Here is an 11,155-nt window from a genome sequence, read left to right as displayed (position 1 = left end):
GAACTAGTGTAGGTAAGAACAGGAAGATATGGCGGATAAGTATGTGACTAAAGAATTGGTGCAGGGGGTGGGATTCATATTTTTAGATCATTGGGAGCTTTTCTGTGACAGAGCTGACCTGTTCAAGAGGGACTGGTTGCACATGCACTGGACGGGGGAACCAATATCTTCGCAGCCAGTTTTGATCGTGCTACAAGGGGGTGTTTAAACGAGATTGGCAGGAGGTGGTATCCTCAAGAGCAGGGAGGCAAATGTGAGGCTGGAAGGAAATACAGTATTCAGAAATAGTACGTTGAAAAGACAGACCAGGCTGGAACATGATAGGGAGGAAGGAATTTCCTGTTGATTAAATTGCATTTATTTCAATGTGAAAGGGCTGACAGGTAAGGCCAATGAATTCAGGGTGTGGATAGATAATCGGCACTGGATAGTCGAGCTATTACAGAAACATAGCTGAGGGATGGATAGGACTGACCTTTAATGTAAAAGGATAAATGCATTTGGAGAGAGATGGTGGAAAGAGGGAGGGGAGTAGCATTTCTAATCAAGGGGAGTAGAAAGCACTGATCAGAGATAAAATAGCTGATGAATCATCCAGTGAGGCTTTGTGGGTGGAACTAAGAAATAAGAAGCGGATGGTTACGTTATTGGGGTGGTACTATAGACCCCCTAACAGTCAATAGGAATTACAGAAACAAAAATATCTAGAGAGTTTGGGGAGACTTGCAGGGAACATTCGGGTTGTCATAATAGAGGTTTTAACTTTTATAACACAGACTGGAACTGCCAGAGTATTAACGGATTTGATGGGATGGAATCAATTAAGTGCGTCAGGAAAGTTTCCTCCAGCAGTATATAGAGGGTCCTAATCGGGAAGGGGCAATATTTGACCTACTCTTACGAAATATATCAGGATAGGTGAGTGAGGTGACAGTAAATGTGCACTTTGGGACCAGTGACCATAGTTCTGTTAATTTGAAAATAGTTATGGAGAGGGAAGAGATTGGTCCACAGATTCAAGTTCTAAATTGGGGCAAGGTTAATTTTGATAGACTCAGAGAGGCGTTTGCAGGGGTTGAACGAAGTAGTCTGTTCGCAAGCAAAGGGACCTCCAGCAAGTGGGAGCTTAAGATCTATATGTTCCTGTGAGGATGAAAGGAACGTTGACATGATTGAGGAACACTGGATAACAAGAAATGTTTAGGCTTTGACCAAACAAAATGTGGAGGCGTGGCTCAGGTAGAGGCAGCTTGGATCACGGAAATCCCTGGAGGTGTACAGGGGATATCGGAGTTTACTGAAGAAGGAAATCAGGAGGGCGAAAAGGGGGTATGAGATAACCTTGACTGAGAAAATCAGGGTGAATCCAAAGAGGCACTTTAAGTATATTAAAGGAAAATCATTAACTAAAGAGAGAATAAGAGTCCTCAAAGACCAAAGTGGACATGCATGTGTAGTACCATAAGAGATAGGCAATGTTCTAAACAAATATTTCTCCTCTATATGTACAGTGGAGAAAGATATGAATATATGGGAATTTGGGGAAATTAGTGGTGATATCTTAGGGACAGTCTGTATCACAGTAGAGGAGGAAATTGATGTACTAGAATCTTTGAAGTTGGAGAAATCTCATGGTCCTTACCAGATATATCCAAGAACACTGAAAGGGGCTAGAGAAGCATTTGCCGGGGCCGTGGCTGATAATTTTGATCATCAGTTACCACAGATGAGATCCCAGAAGATTAAAGGATAGCAAATGTGCACTTAATCAAGAAGGACTGAAAAAATAAAGCCTGGGAAATACAGACCAGTCAGCTTAACATCTGTGGTAGGTAAACTACTTGAGAAGATTCTGAAGCATAAGTTTTACATGCATTCGGAAAACAGGGTTTGATTAGGAATAGTAAGCATGGCTTTTTGAGTGGAAGTTCATGCCTGAAGAAATTGTTAAATTACTTTGATGATGTGACCAGGAAGGTTGACTAGGGCGGGCCAGTAGACGTCCAAATGTGTGGTGCTGGACAAGAACAGCAGGTCAGGCAGCATTGGAGGGGAAGGAAAATCGACGTTTTGGGCATATGCCTATCATCAGGAATGTCCAAGGTTTCGATACTCCTGCTTCTTGAATGCTGCCTGACCAAATAGGCATTTCCAGTGCCACACTTTGCAACTCTGATCTCCAGCATCTGTAGTGTTCACTTTCTCCAAGGGTGGTAGATCTGGTCTGTATGGATTTCAGTTACACCAGAACAGGATAAGGCTTTTCAGCCCCTGGAGTATGATATACAGTTACAGGAGGAGGCCAATCAGCCCTCAAGGCAATAGAACTAGACCCATTCTAGATCATGTGCTGATCAGGGTATTCAGCTACTTGAAGTCAATAACACAGGAAATGTAAGAGGCAACAAAATGACTGGCCTATGGGGTACATTAGAATAACACCAGACTATATAGCCTGTAAAGTCTGCCCTTCCCTTCAATAAGGTCAGTGATGATCTCTTCCGGCATTAATTTCTCTTCTCTGCCCAATTCTTTGTAGCTCTCAACTCCCTGATGTGTCAAGATCCACTAACACCATTCTGCTCCCCCAAACAGTTCAGAGATGTCGCTGTCTGCAATAGAGAGGCCAGAATAGTCACTACCCTCTGAGAGAAGGAAACAGTCCCCACGGATTTACCTTGACCTTTGACATGAACAAAATATATGAGCATAGGATCAGAGTGACTGACCCTGACATCACTGCAGGGCGTGACTGAGGAATGTGTCAAGGAAACTGAATAACATTGAACCTAATGGGAATCCGTTGTAAACTCCCAAGTGGTTGGGCCATTCAGGACACCATGTGGCTGGTGCAGATCAATCCTATCAGTCCCTAGATATCTATCTTTAGGGTAGATCTTTAGGCGATCTTTAGGGTAGCTTCCTCGGCACAAACATTTTCAGCTGGTTCATCAACGTCTTACACTCCGTCATTAGATCAGAAGTGAGGATGCTCAGAAAATATCGCATAAAGCATCAAAACTTGGTCGACATTCCAGCTCATGCTGTTAACGTCTAGGTAACATTCATGTAACAGTACTACTGGACCCTGAACATTTCCAAAGAACTAAAAAAGAGCAGCTCATTCTGTATCCCAAGGTGGTGTCACAGAAACGTGAGAACGCCATTCAGCCCATTGAAGCTATTGGATAAGAAGAGGCACAGCCCATTTACTATCTCTTACTTATTGTCAAGATGAGTTTTTACAAAACTACAAATGTTGGAATGCAGGAGACTGGAAGAACACAACAGGCCAGGCAGCATCAAGAGAAGAAGTCCACTCCTTGGGCATAAGCTTTCTTCATGACTGGGGGTGCGGTAACGATGTGTACAGATAAAGAGTCGAGGTGCAAGAGTAGGAGGAGGCGGTTTGGTGAGGTGGGGAACACAGGTAGAGGGTACCACCGGGTTGGTCAATGGGAGGAATGAATCCAGTTGACAGCTGGAAGATGGGTTGATCAGAGGAAAGGAAGGAGGAGAGGCTGGGAAGGGAGTCGGGGTATTGGAAGGGAGGTTACTAGAAATTGGAAAACTCAATGTTGAGTCTCCCGGGCTGTAGGCTGCACCGGTGGAATATGAAGTGTTGTTCCTCCAGTTTGTGCTTTGGTTCGTTGTGGCAATGGAGGATGTCAAGGATGACCATGTCGGAAATGGAGTGGGAGGGGGAATTGAAATCGGAGGTGATTGGGAGGTCAAATCAGCCCTTTCAGGTCCAGCTGAGATGCTCAGCAAAGCATTCCATTTAGTTTACATTTGGTCTCCCTGATATAGAGAAGACCACATCAGTAGCACCAGATACAGTTAACAAGGTTGTATCCCATCACCTTACACATCTTCCACAAGGACCAATCACTTCACTAATTTTGGTTCGTGCCACACTCCTCACCAAACCCGCCAAGCCCCACTGGCAACTGACCCTGCAGATGAAAAAAATGCATCACCTGCTGGCACACCACCTCCCTCATCTCATCCAAGGCCCCAAACAGTGCTTCGACGTGAAAAAGAGGTCACCTGCCTCTCCATCAACCTAGTTTACTGCATCAGGTGCACCTGGTGTGGTCTTCTCTACATCGGGGAGTGCAACGTAAACTAAGGGCTCATTTCGCCGAGCATCAAGACCGGGTCCACAGCGGCCGACCTGAACTCCCAGTCACCACCCATTTCAATTCCCCTTCCCAATTCCTTTCCAACATGACCTCCTTGGCCTCCTCTGTTGCCACAGTGAGTCAGACCGCAAATTGGACGAACAACATCTTACCTTCTGCCTGGTTAGCCTACAACCTGGAGGACTCAACATTGAGTTCTCCAAGTTGGAATAACCTTCCCAGCCATGGCCCTACTCCCTTTCCAGCCCCACCTACTCCCTCCCATTCCACCAAATGATCCCGCCTTCTAGCTCCCAACCGGATTCATGCCTCCCATCGACCAACCAGGTTGCACCCACCATTTGTGTCCACCTATCTGCTACCTCACCATCCTGCTGCTCTCCCCACACCAACCCTCTTTATCTGCAGTTCCCCCTACCCCCACCTGCAGTCCTGAAGAACTGGTATACTTGAAGTGTTGACTTCTCCACCTCCTGATGCGGCCTGGCTTGCTGTTTCTTCCAGCCTCCTGTTTGTCTCATGTTACACAGGAAGATAAGGAATCTAGTCAGCACAACACGCAGGTAAGCAGCGACCACCGGTCACCCAATAATGAACCTCTTCCCTGGAACGAGGAAGAGGACATTCCGCCACCTGAGACATTGACAAATGAACAGCCATTCAGCCCGTCCAAACAGTTACACTGAAATAGGAGGATGTAATTGATGCTGCAACACCACAAACTAATGAAGCAGAGGCTGCACAGACAGATTGCTCCATGTAGTGCCTCCTGGCTCCTTTGCTAATGTTTCACACGTGTTACATTAACATGGTTTGCTGATGGTAAGGAGGCACACCGGATGGTTTATGCCATGTCTCAAGGAGGCATCTTCCATCTCCGAGAAGACAGGGCTAGTCTTCTGTATGGATGTCAGAAGCTTTTGAGAATGACCAACCCTGTCAGAACGTGGCTGCTGACAAGTTTGTGAACAACATGATGCTCACTGCAGGGTCTCACTCCAACCGTGCATTGAGACGGAGAGAGTTTGGTCAGAGCCTGGTGCTGTCTCTCAACCAACATGGGGGCACCACGGAGACATGTAAACTATCACAGAGTCATAGAGTTCAACAGGCCCTTTAGCCCAAACTGGTCCATTCAGACTAAAATGTCCATCCATGCTAACTCCATTTTCCTGTACTTGGCCCATGTCCTTCTTAACATTCCCTATCCCCTTAACATTTGTCCAAATGAGAAAACATAAATTGCGGGAAACACGTAATATTTAACGGTATCAATGCATGGTTTTGAAAATAATGAATATTGGTCCATAACGCTCAAGTTTTATTGCAATTACTTTTTATTCTTTATTCGCATTACAGATTAAGCACTCATTTTCTTCACACTCTCCTCGTGGTACCTTCAACGCAGGGATTACTCTGGCGCATTGCCTGTATTCTGTCTCATTGTGGCAAGGAGATCATTCCTCATAAAGGAGAGAAAATCTGTTCACAGCGTCCCAAGTACTGTTTCAATATCACTTTACAAATTCAGTAAGGTGTCTTCATACTTACACTTCCATCATTTTGCAATGAAGGACACTGTACATTACTGTGCTGATTACCTACTGCTCCGTATGAATTCTATCAGTGGCTCATGACCAAGGACACCCACCTCCTTTTCACCAAGAACACTTCCCATCATCTCACCTTCGCATAAATACAAACTGTTTTGCCAAATCATTTTGTTGACTTGAAAAACGCTATGCGTTAAGCACAGCCACGCCAACAACAACACCACTATTGCCATTGGAGATGGTTGCAGATGCTGCGGAGGTGATGGCCTAGCTGTATTTTCTCTGAAATAATAACCCGGAGACCCAGGTGATAACCGAGACCCCGGTTTCGAATCCCACCACGGCAAATGTTGGAATTTGCATTCAATAAAATATCAGGAATTGAGAATCTAATGAAACCATTGTGTTTGTCCTACCTGGAACACTAATGCACTTCAGAGAAGGAAATCTACTGTCTTCACCCGGTCGGACTTACATGCAGCTCCAGACCACAGCACTGTGGTTAACACACAGGTGTAGTTTGAAATGGCCAAACCAGCCGCTCCGTTATATCACTCACTAAAAGTTTCAAAGAAATGAAACCGGGCGGACCACAACACTGACTACGTACAGCCCACAGGCTGCAGTGGGTCAGGGAGGCGGCTCAACAACACCTTCTCAAGGACAATCAGGAAATGAATTAATTACTGGCCCAACATCCCATTACTGAATAAAAGAAGATGATGACACTCGAGGAAGAGAGACAAAGGGACATTGCTCACTTCAAACTGGGATGTACACCTCACATGGGCATGCATTTCAGTAATATGGGAAGAGGAGAAAAATAAATAAGATTAGTCTGGACTATTATTTCCACTCCAGCTAATCATCAACAGTCCCTCTGTTTGTTTCTTTCTCTCTACCTCTCTCTTTCTCTACCTATTCAACTCACTCCTTCTCCCTTTCACAACAGCCATCCCTGTCATCAACATCAAACACACTATTTCCCAGCTGCATTCAGTTCTGATGTATGATGATTGGACGCAAAACTTCACTTATATTTTTCTCTCGACCTGAGGCTGCCAAATCTGTTCAGTTTCTCTGGCACTTACTCGTTCCTTTTGTTTCTGATCTCTAGAGGCATTTTTTTCCTCTACGTTTCATGGGATGTCTGCATCACTCGCAGAGCAGCATTTGTGGACCTCACTAAATGCCTTTTACTCTGAGGCCATTCCTTAAGGAATTGGGTCTGACGTCAGTCTTAATTCAGACCAAGCAATAATGTGAGATTTAATCACCAAAGGACAACAGTGAAATAGATAAACTTAGTGACAAAGTTCTGGTGGGAATATACTAGTAAAATTCACATTTATTTCCAGTTCCTGTCATTTGAATTTAAGTTCTGTCATCATCCGAGATAGGATTTGAAACAGTGTCCACAGTTTAGTTACCTGGGCCACTGAATTACGTGGCCAGCGACATTACTATTCTGACACCGTGTCCCTGTCATGAATTTACTTTACAGACAAGAACAAGATTTTGATGGAAACATTTATAACGGAAAGAGTGATTAGAAGAGAACAGGAACCATAAAGTCTGACTTTTACCAAGGTATAGATAATGGTTTATTTAGCATTCGCACTGACATCAAGATGGGGTCTGGCGATACCATGGAGCTGGGAGTGGGTAGCTTTGGTGATGGAGAGAATACCAAGACATAAATCAATTCGGGGAAAATAGGTACTTTGTGATTGTGAACAGTCTTGTTTTCAGATGTTAGTGTGTGCGGGCGTGTGGGCGGTTCTGAAATTTGTGGGTAATGAATGCATTTGCATTTAAAACTGTAGACAATATTTTCAGTATTTACTAAATATAGATAACAGAAATAGCACTGAAGTTCACCATGGATTAATAAATCGATAGTAATGGGGAGACTTACCAGGAACACCAACAATAGCGAGCATGGGATAGTAACCAGCCTGAATAATCCACAGTACACCTAATATCCTCTCTGGTAATATGTGCCAATTCCAGGAAACAAGGTAAAGACCCCAGGATAAACTCCTGTCCATTGTTGCAGCATTCCAGTCTATTTTTCTTAGATTGAGAACCATTGATGCGTCATTCCAGTCGACTGTTCTCAGATTCTGATCAATTGTTGGTATATTCCAGTCTAATGCTCTCAGATTCTGATCCACTGTTGAAACATTCCATCTAATGTTCTCAGATTCTGGCCCATTGTTGGAACATTCCAGTCTATGGTTCTCAGATTCTGATCTCTCCTTTCCCTGTCGCTGCAACTGCTGATCCTTGTCAGTGTTGCTGGTGATACATCTGCTTCAATCATGGGATAAAGCATTGGAAGAAACCCCGTACAAATAGAAGAGGAAAACCATCCAGTGACATAATTAGGATCCATGGAGAGTGACATCAATCACAGTCATTGAACAAACAGATCCAGATAACTCCTTTTGGAATACGACCTTAAGTTCAAAATAACAACTGGATTGAATTGAATGTTGACATCGCTGGCTAATGGTCACATCTCCCATTTCCATTTGCTCTCGTGAAGTTAATTGTGAGGGAGAATTATGGACATTTTCTTATCGCGGGTTAGATGATTCTGCTGTATTATTCATTTGCAATGCTGTAACCACCTGAACGCTCCACCATGACCATCCACAAAAAAAAAAAATCACAATCTAGATGTGGTTTCCATGCTGGTCTCTCCTCGACTAGAACAGGCGCCAAGCAACAGATTCTCAGTGGATATATTTGCCCTGACCATACACAAAAAGTGTGGATCTGTCTGGACATTCCACTCATGACAATGCTGAATCTTCAACACACAACATGATTGAGCACTGTTTTATGTAAACTAACAAACACCTTAATGCATTATATTGGCTTCAAATCGGTAAGACTTACATTTTTGGAATTCAGTCCAAAGCCAAATGTGACATGTTCTCAGAAAGCCAGTCCTTTTACAGGGTTGTGTTGTACTTGGTTTTTTTGAAAGAGGGTCGAAAGGACCCAAGATTCCAATATGTCAGAATTTTGAAAGGTTCGTTGGGGTCCTTTTGTTTATACCTAACAGATAATGCCTCATCCAAGAAGCCGTTCAAGTCTCTAAAAAGTACCCTGTATAATCAAGAGGACCTGTCCAGCTCCCTAGCTGGACTGGTTACATCAGTTCGGGGGTTAGTTGAGTCAGAGTCACTGGACGCTCTCTGCCTCCTTCTGACCTTCCGACATTATAACCTGTAAGCAGTTGTGTCAGTTTTATTCTTGGTGCTAAGGGGTTTTGTTTATTGGGATTGTTGCAAGTATATTGGAACAGCATCCTCAAATCGGGATAGCCTGTCAGGTTCGGATACGATACCTTATTCAGGTATTCTATTTTCGGTTCCTTATGTTTAATTTGGTAATTTGGCAAATAAATGTCATTTGTTTAAAACTCGGCAGTCTGACCAGCTAATTCACTCTGGGAATATCAGCTATACACTAACCTTCAACAAGTAGCAAATTTATCGTCCGGCTACCTGCTTAAAATGTTTTGAGGTTTCGGGTCTGGTCCATAACAGATTAGGGGCCTTCGCGGAATTTAGACTGCGAGTGGCAGGTGATATTGTCTCTTATTTCGTGTGTTGATTTGGTGAGTAAACAGACCTTCAGATAGCAATGGTTCCTGCAGGAACAAAGCTTGTTTTGGAGATGGAGGAAGTGACCTTGGGGGTTTTACAAAATGCACATAAGTCCAAGCCGCAGGAATTAGTAGACAAAGAGAGTTAAAGCTACCCCCTGATGTGAGGAAAGATGAGATGAATGCAGCAGTAGCTCCGCATTCCAATTTGCTGGAAACTCCATCAGGATCTGTGGAGATGAATAAACTTCAATCGCAAAAGAGGCAGCTTGAGTTGGAAGCAGAGGTGAAGCAGTTTGAGCTACGACTGAAATCAGAACAGGAAGAAAGATAACGAATAGTTTTAACAGAGGAAAGAGAAAAAATAGCTTCAGCAGGAGAGAAAGAAAAAGAGGGAGCATTTGAGCTTCCGAGGTGGACACTTAGAATGGAAAGTCAGCTGAAAAGGATGAGGATGAAGGCTGAAGGTCAGCTTAGCGAGGTACAGACTGAAGATGGGTAAACCCATGGTGAGTCCAAAGCCTGGTGAGAAATGTGTTTCAGTATATTCACAGCTTGCCTAGATTAATGAGGAGGAAAGTGGCTAAAGAATTTCAGTGGCCAGTGTGACCATGTAGGTTTTGTTGACCCAGACAAAACCTACAGGTAGAGCTAGTGAGGTATGCGCAACACTATCAGAGGAGGGATCTGGGGAGTATGAGGAGGGGAAAATGTACATATGAGAATGTGCAAAAAGCCTACAGACAACGTGAGGAATTTAAGGAAGGATCCTGGTCGAACCCATATTGAGTTTGAAAGAATAAAACAAAGTAATTTTGATAGATGGATAAGAGCTTTAAAAAGAGAGCAAACCTACAATGCTCTGAGAGAGACAATTACTTTGGAGGAGTTTAAGCATTCACAAAGTGCAAACTCATTTGAAAGATACTAGAGTAATAAAGGCAAGACTGGCAGCTGAAGTGGCAGATGATTATGACTGGTGATTATTGTTATAAAACTTGTTTTGGCTTCCAGAGTCAATTTCAGTCCATGATGACTAGAAATTGGGGCAAAGAGAAATCCCCACGTAGAAAGGGAGACGTAGATCTCGGTGAAGGCAATACTTGAAGGAGGCAGAGAAGATTTTTTAAAAAGCCTCTGGTGTTTTCATTGCAACAAATTAGGTCACATGAAATCACTGTTTTGGTGGATTCAGAAAAAAAACACAGAGGTAGCAAAAAGGAATAAATCTGGGAGTTTTGATGGAGCGGTTACAGAATGCACAGTGGAAACGAGAAAGCTGCATCAGAGTCTATAATCTGATTGGAGGTTTGTTACGGAGGGAGTACCAGATCTGCTTATAAAATATACCTGCAAAGGGAAAGTTTATTCACATAGGGCAGTTAAAGAGAATGCAATATTAAGAGACACAGGATCCTCTGTGAATAGAAAAGGAGATATGTACTCCTGAAGGAATATTTCCAGAAAAGGTACAGCGAAAGGCAATTTACCATGAGACAAAAGGTGCAAAATCATGCAAAGTGAGCATAACGTGTCCAGAAAAGTGTGGGGAAATTGTAGTAGAGGTATTGGACAAACTCAGCTCCAGGAATACAATTTGTCCTTGCGGAAAATATAGCTGATTCAGTGGTAGGATTACTGCTACTCTCGTTGAAAAGCCAGTGGATATGCAGGCAACTGAATGAATGTAGGAGTCTTATCCTTGAAATTTTTCCTGATTGTGGGTAACAAAGTCCCAATGTCAGGAGTTGAAACAGAAAATACCAAAAGTGTAAAGATAAGGAAGCTTAAGTGGCATGAACAGATAATTTGTTCCATCAGAAAGTTGAGACAAA

Source organism: Chiloscyllium punctatum, chromosome 13, assembly GCF_047496795.1.
Source record: "Chiloscyllium punctatum isolate Juve2018m chromosome 13, sChiPun1.3, whole genome shotgun sequence".
Classification (NCBI taxonomy): Eukaryota; Metazoa; Chordata; class Chondrichthyes; order Orectolobiformes; family Hemiscylliidae; genus Chiloscyllium; species Chiloscyllium punctatum.
This window is presented reverse-complemented; position numbering follows the sequence as displayed.